General features: G+C 38.9%; 1 protein-coding gene across 1 annotated transcript in view; it reads left to right on the top strand.

Moving 5' to 3' along the window:
- Positions 1 to 14712: 14712 nt before the first annotated feature.
- Positions 14713 to 25638, top strand: part of ADGRL2 (adhesion G protein-coupled receptor L2) — a 376420-nt gene continuing 365494 nt past the window's right edge. The window contains exon 1 of the mRNA XM_032446397.1: positions 14713 to 14907. The gene's annotated coding sequence lies outside the window, so the exon portion shown is untranslated. The remainder of the gene's footprint in view (positions 14908 to 25638) is intronic.

The raw sequence follows: 25638 nt of genomic DNA, 5'->3' as shown, positions 1-25638 counted from the left end.
CTTTCTTATTCTGTAACTAAATATATTTAAAATGCATTTTCCATCATTTCTTTGTACAGAAAAATAAATAGCTGAACTATCAGTCTCATGACCTACAGACATCATAGGTAAACCTCAAACTATTCAGAGCATTTATTCTTCCCCCTTTTTTTCACATGATCTGGGAAACCACTTCAGATACCCTAGATCCCCTCCAAATGGAAAATAAATAAATAAATAAATCTAAATATTTTCAAGCATTAAAAGAAAAGGAGTTATAGAAGAATTTTGAAGTGAAATAACTTCTCATCATACAAAGACTTTTATTTATGTAAACTACATATTTTGTGAAAAATATATGGGGAAAAACTACTTAGGGAAGTGGATTCTTAGCTTTTGAGTGGCTTGCAATTTGACCTGCAAACCTATGAACTCCTTGCAATGTTAAGCCTGAACAGTTTCCTGATAGGAGCTTCAAAACTGGCTGCTTGTATGCTAGGCCGTTTCTGTGATGGTTAATTTTCTTCAGTCAGGAAATTTGACTGGTTCTGCCTCCATCAGGCAAAGGCTTTTGGTTTCATCTACATTTCTTCTTAGGAAACCTGATCGTGGATTCTTCTTTCTGGAATTAATCAGCTCTGGGCCTGCTGGTAGTACTTCAGATGATTTTTGTACTGATAATTGTGGTGTTTGGGTTTTAGCTACAGTTTTAAAATAAATTAATGATAAGTTATGAGAAATCTGGGAGCTTTTATTTCATCTGAATGTGTTTGCTTATTGTTCATGTCCACCAATACTGGAAATGGGAATAAACATAAACAGCACAAACAGCAAGCACTTCCTTGTCTTCATGTTCATCTGTCTTGTAGGTACTTAGCTGTTTCTGCTGGACTGTGGACTCCCTGGAATGTAGCAACGTCCTGTGAAGGTGATAGCCAGTTGTTAGAAGGTATTTGGCTTTTCTGCTGCTATAACCATGACTGCTTCTTTGCTACTTTTCCATTGTCTAATCAGCAGAGAATTGTTAACAGGTTGTACAATTTCTGTGCAAGAAAGTTCACGTGGATCTAAATAAATCAAAGTGCCCTCTGTTATAAGTGAATCAAAATCAAGCCTCTTGTTAAGTAAAAAATGTTTTTGCATTTCTTTGTCCATTTTCTTTAATCTTTCTTATATCCTTCACTCTGACACTGCCTGACTTGTTCTGTGATCTCAGTCAAGCTAAAAGGTAATGCTCTTTTCTCATTCTTTTACTTCAGAAACATTTTCTTAGTAAACTGTACTCTTGTCTCTGTGTGCTATGTTATCTTGTACCTTTCAATACTCCTTTTCGTTTCTTGTCTTGGATGGAGGGCCTAATAGGTTCTGTGCCAGATGCCAAAATAATCACTGCACCCACATCATAATCTTTCCTGATAAGGCATGTTGCAGAATAAAGGGTGGAAATGGAAGGACTACACAGTGAATGAATGGACAGCCTATTCTTAGGTGACACGCCATTGAATCTGCTCAATTCTTTGTCAACAACAAAGACGCTGATTGGCACTAAAAAACTGGGAGGGAGAAGACATATGATAGATCAATATGTTCAATGCAAACTAGGGGAAAATGTAAGGAATGTCTTGAACCTAATCTTCTAATTGCATAGGGGACCAGGTGCAATGGTTATAATAAAAGAATAATTCTCCATTAAAATGCAGTAGGTTTTTGTTTAGTTTTCTACTCTTAACATGAATTTGGGAAGTCTGTTTTAAAATTTCACGGTTCTGATGGTTAGAATCATTTCTGCATTTCTTATCTGAACACAAGATGCTTTTCTTTTTTTTCAGATTCATCACATAAGTTCATACAGATGTTTTCCGACCTATTGTATAATAATACAGTTATAGACATCAGCTATAGTGCCTTTCAGCTTTGTGCATTAAATTACAAAGCCAGAAAAACTTCTTAATTCCACTCCTGGAGTGATGGCTCTCCAGTCTGCTGAGCATTGCAGTTGTCTTCTCAGCTGTTGTTTTAGATTCGGCATATTTTCTTGACTCTGAGTGTCAAAGACCATGCATGGGATTTCAGACAAAGCCACACACTCAGACATTCATGCCTGTATGGAGCATGACTATTTCTCTTCTTATTATAAGCACATACAATATCATATTTTATATGTCCTTTTGTGTGTGTGTCTACAAAATACTTGTGCATGTATGTTTTATGTAAAAGAAATAAATCAGTTATTCTTTTTTTTTTTTAAATATTTTTTTTTTGTGACCATTTTCTGGCTTAATGGAAACTACAGAATTCATACTTCATTTCTTTATACTTGGACTTTTTTTTTTTAATGTCAGTCCCAAGACTGATTTTTAAGGATTCCAGCTAGTAAACTTCCTGCAGTTTGATGCTGCTTCTTTCAATACCACCTGTTGTCATCTATCTGTCAGACAATCTCTTCTTACCCACTTTTCAACTCTTCTCCTCATCCCTGATTTCCTATGTGATGCTGTATCATATGTAGCAAAGATATAAATAAGATGTATCACAAATCCTTTGTCTAGAAATCAGTTATCTCATTAAAGAGAGATAACAAATTTATTTGGCACAATCTATCTTTAGTAAATCCTTTTTGCTTGCTATCCCATTTTCCATTTACCACCCTGCCTTCAATTACATTTTTCCCCTCAATATTTTTTCTAAAGCAAGTGAGGTCAAACTAAAAGGTTTGTAACTGCATGGGCCTCTCTTAGAAACAGATAATGTATTTGCTGTTATCCAGTCAGCCATGTCTGAGCTCCTTCCAATTGGGTCTGGAATTTCATGTTCTCTTTCTTGTAATTGTGGGGTAGAGTTTATTTGATACCTCTTCCCAGTCTGGATGTATGGTGCTTTAAGCTTTGTTTCCAGTTTCCTAATTTCTATAATCTTGACTTCGTTTCTATTGTTTATCCTGTTTCCTCTGTGGTCAATATTACTGAAAACATATGCTAAGTAGTCACTGAGTTTTTTAAAAATAGATATTTATTTATTTATTTTCACTGAATCCTTGTTGTATAGATGTCCCATGTTTTATCTGTTCTCATCTTGCTTAACCCTGAGAAGACTGTTCTGCTGTTTAATATCCATGCCATATTACTGTTCAGTTTGGCTATTGACAATTTTCACTGTACTTTCCACTTGTGACCTCTAAAACACATCTGTGTCTGCTGATATGTCTTTTCTCTAATGTTCTCCTTGAGAAAGGTTTTCATTTTCATGGAATAACTTGACTTCAGATACACATTTCACACGGCTTTATCAACTTAAATGTAAAATAATTCCAAGGCTCCTCCACATTCAAAACCTTGAATAGATTAGTCTATTTTATTTCACTTTCAAGACCTTTTTGGTTACCGAAATCTGCCCTCTGAAATTTAAAACCTTATTTTTACTGATTATTCCATTTCATCATCATCATCATAGTATCATATTATCATGCGGATTGGAAGGGACCTTAGAGATCATCGAGTCCAACCCCCCGGGATTTGAGCCTCTGTGTAGCAGAGCGGCATTCCTACCACTTACACCACCGGGGCACACATTTCATTTTAATGAGTGAACTCATGAGTTTTTAGACCATTTAGACAGTTTATTAGAACAAAAACAGAAATAGTTCATCTTTCCCAGGCTTTTGACTTGGTAAACATGCTCACTAATTTGGCCCAAACAGATTATGTTAGATGCATCCTTAACTTTTTCACTTCATTTTAATCTGCCACATTACTAGAAGGCAGATCTACAAGGTCATCTGTTTTAATCGCATCTTTCCTGAATAAAAGACACTCTTCGATACCTTGCTTCTTCTACATATTTGCCTCTTCTTAACTGATTATCCACCAGTAATTCCCCTAGCATACATAGTTGAATTTTCATTGACCAGATTTTCTTTTTGTTGCGTACAATAAGAGGTATCAAGATTACATGAGTGTCTACCAAGATTTCCTTGTACTTCTTAAGATTTGTTTTGCTTTAATAATATTTATCTCAATCCTGCTTTTTCCATGGTTATTTAGTGAGATCCAGTTCACAGAAGCTTTGCTTTTTGGTCATTTTTCCCCTACTTAAAATGAAATTATTTAATTACATCAGATTTAGTCAAGTGGAAATTTCCTTGCATCCCTTTCCTACTGTGAATAAATATATATATGCATATATATATATTGTATTAATATATACAGAATAGGATTTTCCTGTATTCATTGTTTCTCTTTAAGAGACTCTCAATGCATGTAGGCATTAATTTTTCTCTTTTTAATTTACTTTACCCTCTGTTCACAAATTATCCTGCATTTTGTTCTTTTTCCTCGCAAACTAATCTATCATTCTTACTCATCTTTAGTTTGTAGTCTCCAGCACTCTTTCCTAGAATTAACTTTTTCACTTTTTTTCTACCTTCTGTTTTGGTTTTGTCTGTTGTATTTTTCTAGTCTCCCAGATGGCAAACATATTTTTTAACTTTTCTCTATCTCCCTGTTTCCTGCTTGATTTTTTTCTCTCATTTCCTCTCACTCAACAAGGGTCTGTAAATCCCCAGTTGCCCCATTCAGTTTGCTTTCTCTTACACCTTTTTCCCAAATCCATGTCTTCATTCAACATTGCCTCCAGCCACATCTCTCTTAAGGTCTTCTCTTTGTGAATTTTAGCAGATGACACTTCAGGCATACAAATATTTCCAGAGAATAAGACACATTCCCCAGTTTCCACAATCAGTTCATATTCTCCATATTGTCATTTACCATCCACAACTGCCTTGATTCCTTACATAGGCATTTCCTCTCACTGTACTTTTAAGGTGAAAGTCCCCCTCTATTTTCGTTATTTCTCTCTGTGTGTGGGCATATGAGTTTTGGGTACAGACTTATTGTGCCATTATCAGCTTGGCATTCTAAAATGCTGATGAGCATATCAAGGGAGTAAAGAGAAAAAGGAGCAAATTTGGTTCACAGACCATATTTTTCAAAGTCCTCAATCAGGATGCAGCTATATACAGGTTTGACATTAACACTTGACTTCTCAGTGCTCTGTGGGAGTCAAATTAATGTTATTACCTGATGAGCAGTTATTTGGGGAAAAAATAATAATAGTAATAATAATGAAAATAAGAAATAAAATTTGTGGTCCAGCATACAAGTAAGATATGACCAAAGAACATGTTGTGAAGTTCTAGAGAGTGCACAGAGATGGATGGGGTTTCATGTAGGTTACGTGTTACCCAGGTAAATATTCAGATGTACAGTGTGGTTCAAGGATTCTCTCATCCTAATAATAAAACAATTAAACTTCCAAACCTTGTCCAGTAAACTGAGCACATTTCTCAGAGGAAGCATTTGTTTATGGGGCTCAGGCAGACACCAATAACTGTGTCACATCACATTTATTACAAAATCCAAATATATTCTCCTCTACTTTGTCCAATATCTATGTGATCATTTATCTGCAGCAAATTTTACTGTAAATGTGATTATTTCCAAGAAGCAATTTCTCATGACTAGATTAAGTATAGTACTTACCATATATTCTGTTCAGGCAGAGACATCATTTTGGAATCTGCATTATAAGTAAATGTTGGGATCCTGCAGAGAAAACTCCATAAGCTTTAACCTCAGAAATGTGGCTCAGGAATGGATACACAACAAATGTTTGTTGGACTGAACTCAATTTGCAGATGAGCTGGAGACAGAGTTTAGCCCTTGTTGTCTTTACAGTTTCAGGTTATTGATCTCTGAACAAGCAGTATTTTGCAGAAGACAAGATTCCTACAAGCCAGAGTTCAGCTGAACTGTTTCAACTGCCAATACAGGATAATTTGTCCCACCAAATCTCACCAGATGCTATTTCTCAATGAGTAGGTATCATATTCCTTCATATTTTTGACTGCTGAATGTGGCAACGTGTGATCAGCTGTTCTGCTTTGCTTTCATAGAATCACAAGGTTGGAAAGGATCTACAAGATCATCCAGTCCAACCATCATCTCATTACTGTTGCTACCACAAGATGCTAAGCCATATCTCAGGGCTCCTCATCCAAATGCCTTTTGATCATTGCCAGGGACAATGGCTCCACTACCTTCCATTCCTAACTTTTGTGATAATTTCCAAGTAGTATGACTATATGTGAAAGATCACAAAAGTCTACATTACAGAATCATTAAGGTTGGAAAGGATCATTAAGTTCATCAGGTCCAACCCATCCCCACTGTGCCCCTCAATGCCACATCTCCAAAGTTCTTGATTGCCTCCAGGTCACTACTCCACCAGCTCCACCTGTGCCAGTTCATATTCACCTTTCTTGAGAAGAAATTTTTGTTAATATCCAAATAATGTGCAAAATGCTGCTCTTTCAACTTGAAAATCACCACAATATTAATTCATTGCTTCATTCCTTCCTGCTACCTCCAGCCCTTAGCCAGGGGACACACAAGAAATAACCAGTCTCTCCAGAGACTGCCATACACCCTAGAATAGAAAACAGCTACTGCAGTTTCTGTGAAATTAAGCCAAAAAAGAGTAGCAAGTTATATACTCATTTATCCAACTTAAAAAACAAAACAAAAAAAAAAAAAAAAAGGTGTATAAAAGTAAGTTACTTGAAGTTACTCTAAACAAAAGAAACAAAAATTTAGAATCGCTTCCTCTTGGATTGATGCGTTTGAACTTTTGCTCTATCGAGCTCTCCAGTACTTCCACATTCATAACATCATGTAAAGTATGGATACTTCTACTTGAATTTGCAGTCCACAAAAGAAGACTTAACATATTTTTCTTTTTGTTTCCCCAAGGGGAAGAGAAAACAACCAGGGGTTAACTGAAAGTACGTAGGACCAGGAACGCTGCGGGCTACTGATATTGCTACTATATGATCTATCTAGATCTCCCGATCAGAGTTACCCTATGGCTGGAGTGCCCTGCTTCTTCTCTCGAACTCTCGGATATATTGGGCTTGAATGCAATATCGAAGAGGGGAAGCTCGTTCTTTGCTTCTCCAGCATGATTTACGGCGCTTTATTAGAAATTTTCACAGTAGAGCCTCTCGGTATTATCGGGCGCGAACTCTCTCTCTACTCTGTTGTCACGTATGGTCCGATTCAATTTGTATAGCGCTCAATCCCAAACCTACCACATAATATGAGTTTTACTCTCCTGTATATCTTTTGATCTCTGCATTAATTAGCTTACGTTCACATTATTATTGCAGCTAAAGTCCATATAAGTTTTTCCTCCTTTGAGTAGATTGTCGCTGTTTTGGGTATCCCACAGTCACCGTTTTTCCCCTCCGATATTACTGCCGCCCGCGATAGGGGACCACACCTGGGGTCGGGGAGTCCTCTTCCCCTGTCACGAAGGCTAGCTTCTAAAGTAAATCTAAAGAGATAAGCTCCCGTTGACACGATTTTTTGGATGGGAGAAATGCCCTTGGTCCATATTCATAGCGCCTTCTGTCTCATAAGCCTTTTCAACCAACTCTCTCTTTACTCCTGAAAGCCTCATTTCGTCTGGTGTTCTGGAGGAGACTCCGCCATAAACGAAGCAAAATATGCATTCATTAATAAGCTTCCGATCATGGAGCAACGTATGAAGTGTTATCTTATCTCCGTAGCCTCTGATCTCTACTCACTTATGAGATTCGTGAACTATTGAGAGGTGTAAATTACAACAAGAACCCATTTTCAACTTAAGGATGTTGCAGTATGTACAAATCTCTTTCAAGCAACATCTATTCTAACTTTAATACTAGGTTTAGTAAAATACAAAGGGATTATCTTTCTCCCATAGAGCAAGCTAGCTAGCTTCTGACCCTGTACATTTACAGATGGCACTGCCAGATATTGAATCCACTCTTACATTCCCATTTTGCTCTGTTATAAGGGATTGAAAAACGCAATTGGTTTTGATCTTCTTTGACAAGTATTGCGCTCTAACATATATAAGACACCCTATTTGCAATCTTGGATCTTGTTGTGGTGAAATGCAGTGCAGGAGATATAGAACCTACAGATAGTGTGGTAAGATTCGCGATAAACTGATGGGAGACACTTCGCCTCATAGGTCACCTTTTATTGAAGTGTGGTATGATGTCACAGGTGTATATTTTTTGGCACTCGTTACACAATTACACATTACCGAATCGTGAGATGTGGTGAGAATGTATCTACAAAGGAACACTTGCTGCATCCCAAAATGTAGGAATCTGACCATGCGCAATCTCATTAACAATGTATAACCAGCAGTTCTCCAGCGACACGTCGATGCTTCCTTTGATCCCACAGCAGAACACGGGGCAAATCTTTACAAAAATACAACGACCACCATGAACTTAATTCATTCTATCAGGCTACAAAAACCCAAATTTTTATTTAGGTTATTACTCTCAGATTACCAACGCCTTTCAATACACTGACGAGGTAGGGTTCATACTACTGCATCCATGTATCACATTAATGAATGCACTATATGTTCCTATGCATTCGTTCTATGCGAAGTATCCTCCAGAACATCATCATAGAAAAGTTAGGAAAAGTCTCCTAGAAGCATGGGACCCGCAGTTTGTCATGGGATTTCATACGTTGAAGCCTAAAGGACCCTAAGAAATTAAGTGAGTATTTGGGCAGAGATCTAAGGAGGTAAACTTAAATAGTGGTTGCTCCCCATTTACCGATCCTGCTTTGTTTCATACTATATATCTGGAGAGAGAAGAGTTCTCCGATCTGAGATGCAAAGCCCAAGTTAATTCTGATCAGTCACAGAGAGCATCCTAGCAATATCAGTTGCCCCTCGTGTGGAAGGAAAGAAATGAACGGGTTGTCCACGCGTCTAGAACAGAAAAAGAAGAGAAGCACAGGGGGGCTGCACAAGACCAAGTGCCCGGCATGGAGACACCTGAAAAAAGCAAAGGCAACAAACCAAGAGGCATGAAGCACAGAGAATGATATGACGGACGAAAGCACCTATTGCACTCTGAAGTGACTGAAATCCAAGCGCTCAAGAAAGGAGTTAACACGCGCTCAGATAGAAGTCATCCTTGGCCTTGTTGCTTCGGCTCTCGGCGAACACGGCGATGCCAACAGCTTGTCTCTTAGAATGGTAATGACAAGCCTCGCCAACGAGGAAAACAATTGCCAAGAACACGGATATGACAGAGGATTAGCAGATGGTTCGGATGAGCTGCCACTCGTTCGCTGCGGCGTTAGAAGCCGTGAGAGCAGGAAGGCTATAAAGGATGCTTTGAAGCCTATAAATTTATGTTGGAATACCGTCAAAAAGCACGTATCAGCGCTATGAGGAAGTTGGCCATGGCGAAACTGTGTTACCAGCCCTCATCCAAGCGAACTTGACCATGAGAGATGGGGCCGATCCTGAACACTTGTGGCTCAGCAAAATCAGCAACATTACAGCCACCAAAGGAATGCACAGTCATTCAGGTAGGTAACAGGTTCTAAAGGGGTCGTGGACAGATGGCCCGAGTGTTGAGCTGATTATATGCTTCAAACCACCGATCAGCAGCTCCCTCAACTGCAGGCCGCCCCCTTTTCTGCCATCTCACGGCTAGAAAAACGAGTAGGATGAAATGTACAAAGAATGTTCCCATCTTCAAACTAATCGTACTCATCATCCCTTTAAATAGTATCAGAAGCAACTGAGAGGTCAATCCTCGTACGGCGCCACCCAGTAATGAAGGATCTGATCAAAGTATTCCATTCCTACTCCTCACCTGCATCATCAAAAGTCTCACTGTTAACAACGCAGCACGCTTCCAGCTCGAGCAAGAAACAACAGTACGATTGCACGCGTGTTTCCATGTGGCAGCTACCTACGTGACCGTGGACGAAACATGAGGAAAGTGCATATCAGCCACTTCTGCACTACGAGCACGGGTGAAAAAGAACTATAGACATACCAACACCAGTGGAGTTGCTCCAGTCACACAGTAACCCATAGAGGGCCCTGCCTCAGTTCAAGGGGAGGAAAGCGATAATAGAGTTTATTGGGAACTGTGTGATCGTCCATGGCTCAGAACGAACAGAATATAAGGCGCTGGTGGACTACCGCGTTGCACAGTGCACGCCTAATGCCTCCAGTCATAAGGACAGAATCAATCCATATTTCTGATGACTGGGGCTCTCAATTGACTGTGACTGAGAAGGCTGAAATAAGCCTTAACACAAAGACTGGCAAAAACATCCTTTGTTACTCGGCCCGGGGTCATCTCAATAACTGGCTATTTGAGTACCTCATGATATGGCACCTTTCAAGCATCTAGAGGAATCTATGGCTTTGGTAGCTGTTAGATCAGTCTCGGACAACTATTAAGCACGCGGTCTGTTTGTTGCCATTTCAAAGAACCCGTCTGTATGTGGGGCTGTACGAGTAAAAGAGCAGACGGTACACCGATTGCTACAAAACAGTCACAAGACAGCAGCATAGTCGCACCCGCCAAACGGGATTCGCGTGTCGTCGCCGCCCTCTCCATTTGATTCCCAGTTGAGAATCAGGAGTCCTCAGTAAAAACATCAGTCAACCTTTAACAGCCTATGGCCAGTGCGTCAAAAGTGTTGAAGTAATACCGGACGCTGCACCAGTCGACTACCGTGCCTGAATGAGTCACACCACACCCAATATACATAACAATAAATGCCGGACATTTTGGAATCCAGTACGAGCCATGGAGTCAAAACAGCCAAAATGTATGCCACCATTTGACCCCATTGCCAATGCCCTTCTTCTCTATTTCCTTTGGCTGCAGAATGTAAGACACAGTCATTGCCTTCCACTGGAGAGGCGCACCTTCAGTCTACTACTGCAACCGTTTGCCGAGGGTGAAACACCAGCCCAACCAGGCCATGGTTGCAAACTTACTAGAACAAGTGCTGCTCCCTGAACCCTGCAGTACATTGATGACATTTTGAGTGGGGTATACACAGAAGAGTTTCACAAAGGAGAGCAGAGTCATGGCCAAATCTTTACAAGCCGGCTTTGCTATTAAGCGAAGCAAAGTAAAAGGAACCTGCCCAGAAATTCATCTTAGTATAAAGTGGGCAGATGGTACGTCTTTCACATCCCAACAGAGTTGTGATCGACAAAGATCACTGCCATGTCTCCACCAACTAGCAAGAAAGAACAAATCTTTCCTGGGTCAGTGGGCTTTGGAGGATGCACATTCCAAACTACAGCCTCATTGTAAGCCCCCTTATCAAGGTGACAGCGGAAGAAGAACTATTTGCACTGGCGCCCTGAGCAGCAAGCAGGTTTGAACAGGATTAAACAGAGATAGCCGAGCTGTAGCTCTGGGGCCATACAACTGGACAGAAGTAAAGAACATCTCTATACTGCTTGCTGGAGAGAAAGCCCACTGGAAGTTTGGCAAAAGAGCCTCAGGAGAGGATCCGAGGCCGACCCTGGATTCTGGAGGTCGATCATATAAGTCTGAAGAGTGCTACACTCAACTGGAGAAGGAGAAATACTTAAGCCGCGTATGAGGGGGTTCGGGCTGCTTCCGAAGTATCGGGACTGATAACACGCTCCTTTTTGCACGCTCGACTCAGTGCTTAACTGGATGTTCAAAGACAGGTTCCCTCCACTATCATGCTACCGATGTCACCTGGAGCAAGTGATTTACGCTGATACACCAGCCGAGCTGCGAAATGGAAACCTCAATCGTTTCCAGGGAATCCTAGAGTAATCATGACTGGCCTGAAGATTAAAGGTTCTGAAAATCACCAGCAGAAGAGTATCACGTGCTAAAGAGGCCCCACCATACAACGAATTACCAGAAAATGAAAAAAATATGCCTATTCACAGACGATCATTGTCGCATTGTAGGAAGCATCGCAAATGGAAAGCTGCTGTGTGGACCCACACGACATGTTGACAGAGGCCCACCGAAGGTAAGGGAGAATCAAGTCCAGTTTGCAGACGGTAAAGCTGTCAGCTGGCCTTAATGTTGCTGAACGGGAGAGTGGCCAATCTGTATCTTATACTGACTCATGGATGGTGGCAAATTGCCTTAAATGGGGGTTACAGAGGTAGGAACAAACAACTGGCAACGGAAAGGTAAACTCTGTCTGGGCCACTGAATTATGGAAGGACATTGCTGCCCGAACAAAAGAATATGTTATAAAGGTGCGTCATGTGATCCACATGTCGCCCAAAAGTCGCTACTTGAAGAACAACAAAACCAACATCAGTAATAAAGCTTGCCAAAATTAGGTGGCTCAATGACTGGGACTGCAGAATAAGGTGAATTATCTAGCTCGAGGGTCATGAGACCTCAGGTCATTCAAGAAGAGACGAATATAAGTGGGCGGCTAGAGACGAGGGTGACTTAACCATTGGACGCTATGCGCAGATTATCATGATTTTGAAAAAACAGTGCCATAATTAAACAAGCCAAAAAGGATGAAAACATCTCTGGAGAGGGCGGTGGCAAAAGTATAAATATGAGGCTGCCAGGTTGATTATATCACCTTTTGCCACGATCTACGCAGCTGTAAGTGTTATTGTACCTCCACCACTGGTAAGAGGCAAACCACTGGTGCTTGAACATACCGCACCCTACAGTACCCTGGCAATGCTCGAAACACCATATTTAGGTCTTAAGAACAAGTCCTGTGCGGACATGCACCCCAGAAAGATAATCTGCATAATGGGACACATTTTTTAACAAATCTCCCTTATAAATACCTTGGCCAAAGATCATCTTGCACATTGAGTACTGATTTCATCATATTCCCTACCACTGCACCAGCTTCTGGTAACATTGAAGACGACTCATCAATGGGTTGTGACCAACCCTACGTTGAAAGCATATGGGTACTGGCGAACAGTTTCAACGCACTGAGGAGAAGAATCTGGCAGAAGCCACTTGTTGCGTGAATTACTAGAGGATCTTGTCACATCCTGATGGTCCTAGTCAATCTAGCCCCCCTACACACTGCTAAAAGAGATAAGGTCCCTGTTGTACATCGTAAAGAACATTGAAAAGCTGTATGGGTCCTTCCGCTTTGAAGGCAAACTATCCTGGAACTTCTTTGCCCAGGAACCTGGTGCACTTGGGGAATGCAGAGGATGCGCACACTCGTGTGTACACAAAGTGAAGCTTTGTGTGGGGAATGTGCAGTCAAATAATATATATATAATAAATATAATAATATACTATGTGTGTGTTTGATGTGTGGTATTTTAGGGATATCTATACTCCTCCGGGGAGGATAACATTATATTATAAAGTACATGTAACTCTACTGTTTAGCTATCAAATTTACATAGCAGGTGTACTAGTGAGTGAGTGTAGTATAGGGTCACCTCTCACACACATGAGGTTCCACACTCCAATCAAGAGAAATGATCATGGTTTGTAATTTTGCTATCAAGCGTATCAGTATTCCAGTCATAAACACATCTCATCGATCTCATAATTGAATCTGCAGTCCACAGCAAGAAGACTACATTATCACAAGAAACAACCAGGGTTAATGATCCAAGTCACGGGGACCAGGACGCCTGTTATAATCTCTTCCCAGCCAGACGAGGGCCCTGCTTCTCTCTCGAACTTCTCCGAGCAGCACAGTGTTCCAGCCGTGTCGCCTGGAGACTTCACCATACTTCAAGGGTTTCGGGACTCTCTCTCTCTCTGTTTCGTTCAATTTGTTAGCTCGAGATAGAGAGATAAGGACCATATCTTACGTGTCTCATTGCATCTCACCTCCCGGAATCATATTTAGTAAAAATACGTAAAGTCTCCCCTTACATTGTACCGGCTGTTTTATCCACCGACTACAATTCCTCCCACCCTCCTCTTTCGGGCCCCGGCCACCAGCAGGGGCGCCCCACGGGGTGGCTTCCCCTGTCACGGGCATAGGTAAATCTAAGTAACCCGTGACAAGGTTCAAGAGGGTTGAACATATTGTCATATTTCTCTAATCAGCTTAAGTACTGCATTTAAATCAAATCAGGAATGTGCAACAGGTAATATTTGTGATATTTATGTTAATAAGGGAGAAATTCTGAAGTGTTTGAATGCAAATTTTTTGTCTCTCTTTGTCTTGATTGATTTTAGATAATGTTGAAACACTGGCTGGCGCAAACCCCACCTTCTGCCTCCTGCACAGTAGTTTCAGTGCTGCTTGCATGTATTTTAAAGACACTTGCACACTCACAAATAATAAATCTGTCAAGGGACACTTGCAAATATCCCATCTCAATTTGTGCAAGTTACTCCATTCAAAATATTTCCACGCTTAAAATCATTTAGCAGGTTTTACCAGATTTATAAGCATTTGAGACTTGCAGTATAAAACCCGCACTGCGTGACAGACTGAGTTATTAAGTGTTTATAGAAATCTGATCAAATGGACCATCAGAATTTGGGGGGAGGAGGTGGGGGAAATCTGTTACCAGCTCGGCCATAATGACAGCTTTCCTCATCTCGCAGCAGTGACATGAAGAGGGAGCTGTAGCTCTTCCGAGGTACAGCGCTGCCTGAGCTGCGTATCCAACTGAGCGTCTGCTCTCCTCTCTTCCTCTCTTCCTCCCCGCTCTCCTTCGCTCCCGCTCTCCTTCCCTCCCTCACTCACTTACTTTTCCTTCCACTCCCCCCGACTTTTTTTTTCTTTTCTTTTTTTTTTTAATCTCTGTGCCCCTGTGCCAGTTAATTTAAATGTATCTGTTCAAGTGGAGATAATCCATGCAAATCAGAGGCACTGGCTCCCAGTGCTTGATTCACAAAGAGAACTCAGCTTCAGGAGGTCACTCGTTCACAGCTGCTCCTCCCATTATATTTTTCCCTTATTGCAGAACTGCTGCATGTACACAGTGACTGAAAGGACTCAATTTACTGCAACTGCTGCCTGGTTTTACTTACAACTTTCTTTAAAGGGGGACTTACCTTCTATCAGTCTTAATAAGGTAGGAAGTCTGCTTCTTCTAAAGACGTGTAATGCCTCCAGTGTTTTCTCATTACCAGATCCCACTGTAATGACGTGTATTGTTGCCAGAATTAGGTCCTAATAGAATTGTGCCAGGTGCCTAATGCTTTTGTTACTTGTATATAGGTGCAACTGATAGAGCGGCTGTTTTTCTGTTTGTATAACCCGCTATATACCCTCCCCCCCCCCTCCACCTCACCCCCCTTCCACACATGCACACATTTTCTTTTCCTTTCCGTAATGGCAGGTATGATCTTAGCAGAGCAGCTCTCTAATCTGCAAATTCAATCTTCATGCAAGTTTGTGTTTTCTTTTTAAAACATTTTCTAATGTGCATGTAAGTTTATGCAGTGCTCTGTATCCCCCCAGAGGAAAACAGCATCAGGAGGGCTTTCTGGCCTGAACCCTTATTAAGGTGCTGGTTTTGGAGCAGAACTAACTGTTGAAAGGTTTTTAACAGAAATAAAAAGGTCACCTTTTACTTTGCAGTTTTGTAAACAAGGAAACTTCAGGCCAGACTGCAAATGGGCCTGTCATAAATTTAGCCCACAAGATAAACATATTGTTAATAGGACTGCCAGCAAAAGTAGTGAAATTGAACCCTCATGGTTCTGTGTTAATATCTATTGTTTAGAGAGGTTGGAGAGGCAGTGCTCGCTTTGCAAAGTGCAACCCAAGACCAACTGTTTGAATATGATTCCTAAAAGCCTCCTTAAGAAAAGGAAAGTCAGGCACTACTTCATTACTTACTTTCTAACTTTCAGCATCTACAACACTAAATACTGATGTAATGCATCTGACAGCGCTGGTGTTATGAAAGCAAATAGTAACTCTTACATTTATTTACCTATGTTTCTTTGAATTGGCTGTCAGAATTTGGGGATGCAAATGATTAAAGTAACTACAAAAACAACTTCAAATGTGATAAATTCCAAATAATGGACCTGAAGAGAAATACAGTGAAAAAAAGTTCAAAATTATTCTGATTTATGCTTGTCCCACAATAAAGTTCTTGTTTATTTTCTCAGACAGCTGAAGTTGAGAAATGACAATTATTAGATCTGGAGCTTTTTTATTGACTTTCTCCTTAACACAGCCAAGTTAATCAAGAAAGAGCTCTCTGAATCTTTAGACAGAAATCAACATGAATATTTAGTGACCAGAAAGGACAGAAAGAGAAACATAGATGTGCTCAAACATACCCTAATTTCTTCAAGAATACCTGAGGCATATATTTTCAGTTTTATCTTTCAGGTTTAGATATTTTTAGCTAGCTTGCTTCAGGAGAGAGTACTTGTACCCTATACAAAGTATTTCAGTGCCCCAAACGTGCATCTTTTTTCTTTGATATACAGTCTGCTTTTTGAAAAAAATGCATTCTGATTTTGGAGTACAGTACAAACCTAGAGAGCCTTGTCATTGTTAGCATAAAGAAGACATCTACACAAGTATTGCTGTGCAGAGGGCAATCTTTCTTTCTCTGGCATTTGTTAGGTTGCTGTACGTAGAATTTAGCAGATAAATATCTCTTGCTTCATGGCATTTTGGAGATCCTATTGGTATGCAGGTTACCCTGTGAGGATGGCAACTGAAAAAAGAAATATGTTTTATAGCAGTGTGTAATAAAATCCCTTCACAATGATGTAAGTGGATTCTGACCTTTCTTTCTTATCCTGTAATTAGAATTTGTATTAACTCTTTCAAGTGCAGAGTATTTTAAGTAAATTGATGTTACTTAGGGAGCATAAGCCTATATATTTTTATATAGAAGTTTAAAAGGTAACCTTTTAGAATCCTTTCTAGACAGAGAAGAATAAATATATTCTTGCTAGAAATCTGCTCCACACAAAGAAATCTGGATTTATAGGAAAAGGAGTATTTAATGCATCCTGCCTCTCCCCAGGAAAAAAACAATGACGACAACAATAACAACAACAACAACATCAAAACTCTAAAAGAGACTTCTTTAGTACTTGGAAAAAGGAGGGAAATACATTTTAGAGGACTGAACTTAAGGATATACAGTCAGGATTTTTTGTTTGACTAAATCTCTGGCCAGGATAAAGTTGGAAAGTAAAGATGATCCCTGTGGAGTTTTGTGATGCACAGTGACGAAATTAGATGACTCACCACTGGAGATTTGAAAAGAGAGAAAAAGGTTTTTCTGAGGAAGATTTTTTTGTAAATGGAATAAAATATTATAGCAGCATGCAGTTATTTCCGGCTTCCTTTCCACCTTTTACCCAATGGCCAATGCATAACAGGGACAAAAGCATTCCTTCATGAGTCATCATCAGCATTTCATACAGTTATTTCCAAATGATGTACTTGATTCTCCTAGTAGGTTCACCAGGTTCACCTGACATAACTCAGTTTAATTTCTTGATCACTGAAATAAATGAGGAGGAATCAGATGCTTTACATTATTTGAGCTTCTGACTGGATTTTCTGGAAACTCTCAAGGGAGTGAACCTTTATGTTTCATTTTAGGCCACTCGGTACAGTTTTCTATAGAAAATTGTCAGTATCCTTTTATGGTCAGTACCTTTTTTTCTACTGGTGTTTCTTCCTCTGCACACATGCCATTGCTATAGTAACTCAGTCAAACCTCTCCAAGATAAGTTACCCTACACTCCACTGTAGTATGTCTTGCTGCGGTCTATAGGATGCAGTACACTTTGTGGGTGTACACAGTGCAGAACTCATACTCCCCTCAGGTTCTTTTCTGATGGTTTTAAGGAAGATAATTTAAAAGATAAATTACCATTTTAAAGGATGCTCTAGAGCTTGTTAATAAGTTCCATCCAACTTCTTAAAGTTCTTAGTTGCTTTCTTCTTTACAGTCATGCATTTGCTGAACTATATCTTAAAAATATTCTAGAGAATGAAGAAAATTTGAGAATCCTAAAAAGTGAGTGATAAAGCCTTTGAGAAAATGCACAGCTATAAATGGGAAATCTATTTGTCAACAAAATCCTCAGTCAATGCTTTTTTATTGTTTTTTTTTTTTCCTATAACTGCAGAGAAAGAATAAATTCCCCACAGCTTCTCATCAAATCCCATACACAATTATATCATATTGTCCTTTTTTATCATTGCCTTGTTTTGTGGAGTACATTGTTAAAATATAACATTGCAGAGTACAGATCTTGCGTTTCTTTCGCAGATAAAGCGTGCTTATACCTCTAGGGGTTAAAAGCTGAATCAGATCTGTAACTCACCTACTGACAGCTTTTCAAGTTGCTCTTTATTTATTTATTTATTTGTTTATTTATTTATTTATTTATTTATTTTGATCTGAAGATTTGGATTGACATCCTTTTATATGTTTGGAATTCTTCAGCAGATGTAAAGTGCTTGGTAATGACTGAAATTAACCTGAGGCTTTATATATCTGTCTTCCCCAGGAACTCCACTGAAGTTTCAGTAACAGTTGAGGGTTTTATGCAAGCAACTATTCTCACGAGAGCACTTTATTTTTCTGTCCTACCGTACTCCCTTTATCATTTCTTAGAGGTGCTTTAAGCCACTTTGGAACCTTTTTGCTTCCCTCTTCCCCCGGTACCTGTTCTGGGGAGTCTGCATGAAAATTTTCCCAGCTGAAATGCACCAAAAGAAGGGCAGATACAAAGAAAATAAGTGGAGTGGAAATGAATCTTTAAATGGCAAGTCTGTGAAACATTGAACATGGTTATCTGACGTTATGTCAGAGAGTGTTATCTCTTGAGAAGAAATGAGCAAGAGCAGTCCACACAGGAAAAGTAATTGTTGCTTTACTTCTGTCTGTTTATTTGGGATAGCTTGAACTGTCTCCCACTTTTTTTATTTCTCTCAGTGTGAAAAGATAACTATAAGAAATGCAGCCAGTAGGCATCTGACTCAAAAGCTATGTTCATTTGACCTTTGGACATAAAATATCTAATGTAAATGAAAATCTAAACAACGTCAAACATCACTGAGTACAAGAAATACTCAGAATGTGGGTCAGCAGAAATTCAACACTTTCAAAACTAACAAAACCTTTGAAATTGCTTGGCTACATTAACATTTCTTTCTCCATTCTGCACTGGAGTATCAGGTGCTGAGGTTTTGTCCGGTGTATCTGAGGCAGAAGATCTGTGGTGAAATTCTGCATTAGTTTTAACAACTGAGATGAAAATGTTACGGAGAGGAATAAAGGGGAAAATGAGGGTAAGGGATGCTTACCCAATCCATAAACATTTCTTCAAGGTTAGGTTTAATAACTCTACAAAGTGTACATGGGAATTTAAGATGTATTTAAAGTCTGCATGATGTTGCCATGCATTTATTTAAAGCTTACATTTATCATATAAAGGACTTCCTCCTCCTTTCTTTCTTAATTCTGCTAGTTTGGTTGGTTATTCTTTCTTTTACTTAATGTTTTTTTAACCTTAGCTGGAATGTTATATGAAAATGCACGGATGTGAATGGATAAAACTGGATCCCTTGGTAGCCGACTATTCTTCTGTACTTCTCTTCCTACCAAGTTATGAAGGAGGAGTGCAGAGGAGACAAATGCATCTTATGTGAGGTAAAGAACTGAAAAAGGGATGCAGTGTCTGCCACTGGAGAAATAAATCTAGTTGCAACAGGCCACTGGAGCCAAGACATAGATATCTGAATTGCCTCTACAGAAAAGCCTGTGACTAAGAAACTGTGTTAGGGAAAAGAATGAAACACTGATTCAAGGCAAGTAAAAGAACCCGTGCAATTACTGTTACCTAGTCTTTGGGTTAGTGCTAAGTTTATAGAACAATAATAGTATAATCTTAACTGACAACCTAATATTAAACAAAGGAAAGAAATTTTAAATTTGCTCCATTGAATCCGAGAGTGTGTGTATATAATTCCCATCACCTTTCCAGCTGAGAGAACAATGGTTCACTTGGAGGCTACAGGGGAGAGATATTCAGTTTTTCTAGATAAAATTTGTTTTCCACATTGTTTCCAAACTGCAGAAACCGACAGCTGAGTGAGTAGGCAGCATTGAAGGGACCCCATGTGTAAGAGACATTGTTCCACATTTTCTGTTGTTTGCAGTGCTAGTGCACACCCAATTGTTCCATTAGTAAGAATTTTAGCAGCTTCTGCACTTCATCTCCAGTGAGTTGAGGATAACCCTGTGTTTCCTTTTTCAAGGGAGGGAAGGTTCACACAGACACCTGAAAGTTAAGAGAAGCATTGAGCTTGACAGAAAATTATGCTGTAGGTGCCCAATACCACTGACCAATGTCATCCACTAATAGTATAGACATTTGCTCTTTGAGTCAAACTCAAAAATAAGTGTCTAAATAACAAGATCAGATGACTTGCACAAGTGCATTATGTGGCTGGTTTTTATATGGAGCAGGCAGGAGGACAGACACAGAAACAGAAGAGAACTCAGTTAGTAGGAGGGACAGCCAATGATATTACAAAAGGCTGCTCATGGTTTACATCCAGTATATTTGGGTTTAAATTTTTAATTAAGAAAAACTAAATGCAGCAGGGAATTTATTAGGGTCATCTCTGTCTTGTTTGATATGTACCTTCTCTCTAATGTACCAGTCTCTCCCCCAGGCTCCAGTTTGTGCCCCCAAAAGTCAATCAAATATGTATCATAAAACCTGTTTAATTTCCTACAGAAGATTACAGTAAGTGTGCTTTTAATGTAATGATGTCAGTGGTGGATGATAACATGTATTAAGTAGTGCAAACTGCTGATTATCTGTCAGGATAAATCTGTTTATTTCAGAAATAGCAGTCTGACAACCCCCTGTTGTTAATCATGAAAGTACATGCTAATGCCAGGTACTGTTTGGTTGAGACTCTCAGAGGAGTGCATTTGTTAGATTTTTTCTTTGACAGTCTTTACACAGAGTTTTGCAAATTTATTGTGTACGTATATTTATTTATTTATTTTAGGAGAAAGGCTAGAACAAGGCAAGAACAACTTAGGTTAACTGCAACTCAGAGTAATGAATGACTTGTGAAAAGGGAGAGTGGATTATAGGATTACACAGCAGTTCAGACTGTGCCCACGGCTGGATTCATCTTCTGTAATTTCAGTGCAGACCCATTAGTGATGAACAGAGAAATGCAAAAGGAAATTTAAGGAGTTCTTTCTATGTTAAAGTCACTCCACAGTTTCATTTGTTTATGTATTTTTCAGTATTTACAGCAGTACCTAATTATATCCTGGTCTGAAAAGACCATCTCCAGATGATACTCACAGCATTCCTCTTTAATGAGACAAATAGCAAAATGAACCAGCCAGCTTTTTTGATGTTGTGAATTTGACCCAGGTTTTGTGTTGCAGAAAATGAATATTACTTATTTAAAAACATAAATGGAATACGCAGGCTTAGCTTACTAAATCATAGGTGAAGAGGTATTTTGTCTGACTTTATTGCATTTTGATCATTTCATGAAAGCTGTAAAATGCTGAATAGCTTAATAAAAAATGATATTTATATTGACATTTCAGGATTCTAAATAGAAGCTCAGAAAATCTAAACAGACTTTAGCATCTCCACAGCTGTTCCTCCAAGCCTATCTGAGTTCTGACTAATTCACTTTTTCTCCCCACATACCCTCAATTGGCTCTAATATAAACATCTCTCTAAAGCAATTTCTCCCCGGAAGATTATGCACATCTTCATCTTAATTCAGAATTTACATGTGTACTTTGCATATTTTTGCATCAGTATGTGTGTTTTAAATTAGATAAAGGTCACTGTCATTCATAATCAAGAAGAAGGTGTATAAAAGGTCAGGATTCAATAAAAAAAAACTGATTAGATGTAGAGGTTTGTTCATATGATTCAGTATATCATTGGATAAGTGGAAATCATGAGTCAACAAATTAACCTTGGTATAATGGGTTACTTGCTTCATTAGGATCAGAAATGAGATTCACGATTTTTTTTCCAATGTACTCCCTCTTTGTCTCTCTAATAAGAAGTACTATGTTGTTGATAACTATGCAACTGAGCATTTTTGTGGTTTAATTCAGCATAAATGCAACACAAAAGACAAATCTTGTGCTAAAAGGGGAACTGAGGTGCCAAATATGTTTGCTATGATTACAAATATTGGTGAAATGAAAAGAATTTGGTGTAAAAATAGACAAAATAAAATAAAATAAAGTAAAATAAAATAAAATAAAATAAAATAAAATAAAATAAAATAAAATAATGGTCCATACAGGCTTTATCTTTAGCCTGCTAAAGAAACTGTGATGAGTCAGGCAGGCACTCAAAGTCTGGTGTTAAGGTGAGGCCCTGACGCAAGTGAGGATTACCTAAGAGCAAAGCTGATGTTCCATTCCACATATTGATCCTGCCATGAATCTTCTAAATCTTCCCTGGATGTTAAGCACTGGAATGGGCTCCCCAGGGAGGTGGTAGAGTTACCATCCCTAGATGTGCTTAAAAACCATTTGGATGTGGTGCATGATTTAGTGGAGGGCTGTTAGGGTTAGGGTTGTATGGTTAGGCTGTGGTTAAATTTGATGATCTTCGAGGTCTTTTCCAACCTGGGTAATTCTATGATTCTATGATTCTATAAATGTTTTTGGGTAAACACTGACAATGCCTCCACTTCCCACTGTAAAAAGGGAAAATTAGTAACACGGCTTATGTTGCAGGAATGTTTTTGCAGGCATGGGTTTACCAGAAGGTCTGAGGAGCTTTTAGACTTGCTACTAGTGCCCTCTTCATCTCATCAGATTTCTGTTCGCTTATTGCAGTCAAAGAAGCAGGGCTGTGGGTCTCTGAAATTGAGTAAAACCTACACCTGGTAACATCTCATGATTTTCCAGTAATATTCTCCAGGACAGAGGTATAACAGCAGTGGAAGGAGTCTGCATTTAGAAAGCAATCTGGCCTATGGAAGATAGTAAAATTTATATAGAATGGTAACACACTGTTCTCAACTTAAGGCTGTACAAAGTTGGTGCAGATTTAATGAATCCATCATAAGCTTTTCAAAACACTTTTCGGTAGTGATGAGGTTGTTTGTTTGTTTGTCTGCTTTTTTGACTGGAAAGTTTTGCAACTATTTCAACTTTTACTATTATAGAAAAGTCTACTAGAAAAGCAACATTACAATTAAAACAGTTATACATGTCAGTATTTCAGACATTGTATATTTCTTTAAGCTTTCTTCACGTCTGTGTAGAATAAATATCAAGTTACTACTTATTCACTTTTTTTTCCCTTGGGCAGCATTCTGTAACTATTAAATCTTAAGTATGAAAGAAAATTAGACTTGCCTGTTACCACTATAAACTTACACCCAATGGTTTTCAAATACCATGTAGGTAATCTTTCTTTTGTAAACATAGAGTCTTGGGGTTGCTTATAATTAAAACGTCACAATTTAAGCTGACTCTTTTCTGATCTCCATATGCCTCTTTCTCTCCCAAAATGTAATGGAAAGAAAATACATTGAACCATGGCAAATTTTCCTTATTGACAATATCATTTGAAGTTCATGCAGCTTTAGTACAGCTGTAACAGTAATCCACTATTTCATTCTTTCAAGATTGAGATTGTAGTGTCTGTTCCTCATCATTAAAAGGGTCAAACAACATTTTGCTTTAACCAAGCTTAGCTCACTGTAACAACCAGCTTCTGTCTTTCCTCTGGGAAATGCTCAGGGGTTCATAGGGGCAAGTTGGTTGATTAGTCACCTGAGTTATGCTGTAGGCAGACTCCTGACACAAATTGGCTTTTGAAATACCATGCTCCAGCAACAGTCATGCACAAGTTGTACTTCCCCCAGGGTGTATGTAAATTCATAGGGTGCTCTTGAAGTAGATCTTCCCATCATCTGAAAAGACTGAGCTTCAGCACACATCTGGAAATAGCCTTGTTCACTCTATTTGTAAACCAGAAGATATGTTTCAGGAATTTCTCTAGTGCGATTTGACCAGTTGTGCATTCAGATCACAGCACAAGGCTAGAAACAACCATCAAATAAGCTTGATGCATACGCTGTGTCCTCAGTATTTAACAATTGAAACTACAAATTGGCTTCTACTGTCTACTAAGGTAGACAGATCCATAGGCTTTTTTTTATGTCTAGGGTACTAAAAAAGTTTCACCAGCTTTAATCATTATTTCAATATTTGGGATCCACAATATGCCCAAATCATCACACCTCAGCTCTTGCTGCAGGCATAAAATAAAAGTATGGCCACCTCTTCAAAACCATGAAGTCATATGGATCAAGTTACATACTTTCTATTCTGTGGTCGTATGTGACTGTCAGCTGATGGGGAAGATGCTCCCTATAGGTGCTCTTCTGTCAATAATATTTCCACAGTAAAAACTAGAAAGAGTCCTCTATACAGAAAGAAAAATGTAATTCCTCATTCTCCATGGCAGCAGAGGACAGTGGGCAGGACAATCTAGTGCACAGTTTCTAAGTGTAAATAAAGCTTAACTATAGGAGTTCTTTAGAAGATAATGCAGATATTCCAGTCAGGTTTGCAAGGGTTTACTCTGTAACGTGGTAGGAGGTGATGAGCAAGCGGAAGAGCAGACGAGTTTATGTAAAATGGCCAGACCTCTTCTGAGACTTTTCCCTGAAGCAACACTGTACCAGCTGTTATTGCAATTAGACTGCTCCAGTAGGAAGGAGCATGTCTCTTATTCTTGTGGTATCTCAGACAAAGCTTTGGACTGTGATGTCTTGCAGCAGTCCCTGCCCACATCAGCTTACTTTGGCTGTATAGATCTGTCACTGTGCCTGTGATTCATTTAGCCAATAGTGTGTATGTTGGAATCTTTGTGAAGAGAATGTATTGGAAATGAGGAATCTCCTACTTCTGACACTGCTTTGCAAAGAATGCTAGGAAAAGTCACCTTAGCCAATTTTTCCAAACTTGAATTTGTGAATTTAAATTTCATGTTTAAGCATGTAAATTAGTGGTCTGATTTTAATGTGTGCTGACATTCACATTTTCAATTGACTTCAAAGGAAGCTGTGAGCACTCAGAAGTCTAAACCTATGAAAATCAAGCCAGTTAGACACTCAAACTTGAAAGGTTTCTCCCATACTATTATTGTTATTTGCATTACTTTAGTAGCTTGAATCCCCAGCTATAAGACTAAAGAGCTAGGTACTGTACTTTATATTTTTTTTATTTTTCCTCATTTCTCTATGGGTAAGTATTCATAGAAGAAAATAGTATTCCTATTATTTGTTCCTTTTTGAAAAAATCTCCTAGGAATTTATCCTTATGAGGCTCTGTGTACTATAAAAACCTCTACACACAATAAAATACGGAGGTCAAATTCATAATTTTCTGTTAAAACGTATTTTAAACTCATATCAGTTTGAATAGTGAACAAAAAATAATAGTATACTTGTTAAACTTGAACTGCAATCCACCTTTAACAGCTCTTACACAATTCCCAGAGAAATTAAGTTCTACAATGAACCACAAACCTTAGAAACTTTTGTCTTAACCATACCTTTTCATTTTAGTTATGCTGATCCCTTACCAACAAACAGTAGACTCTTTGTAACTGGAACCTACGTAAAGCTTGCTTTTCTCCCTGTGGATTCAATAACTAAGCTGCTTGGAACAGCTTTGATGAAACCATCTTCTTTTATAGAATGTAGTTCTGGCAGTGCTGATAAATTCCACAAAATGGTGTCATTTTAACAGATGTTTTCTTCAGGAATGTAAGAGGGAAAC

This window comes from Coturnix japonica, chromosome 8 (genome assembly GCF_001577835.2).
Source record: "Coturnix japonica isolate 7356 chromosome 8, Coturnix japonica 2.1, whole genome shotgun sequence".
Classification (NCBI taxonomy): domain Eukaryota; kingdom Metazoa; phylum Chordata; class Aves; order Galliformes; family Phasianidae; genus Coturnix; species Coturnix japonica.
The sequence above is the reverse complement of the archived record's forward strand: the minus strand, read 5'-3'. Positions and strand labels throughout refer to the sequence as shown.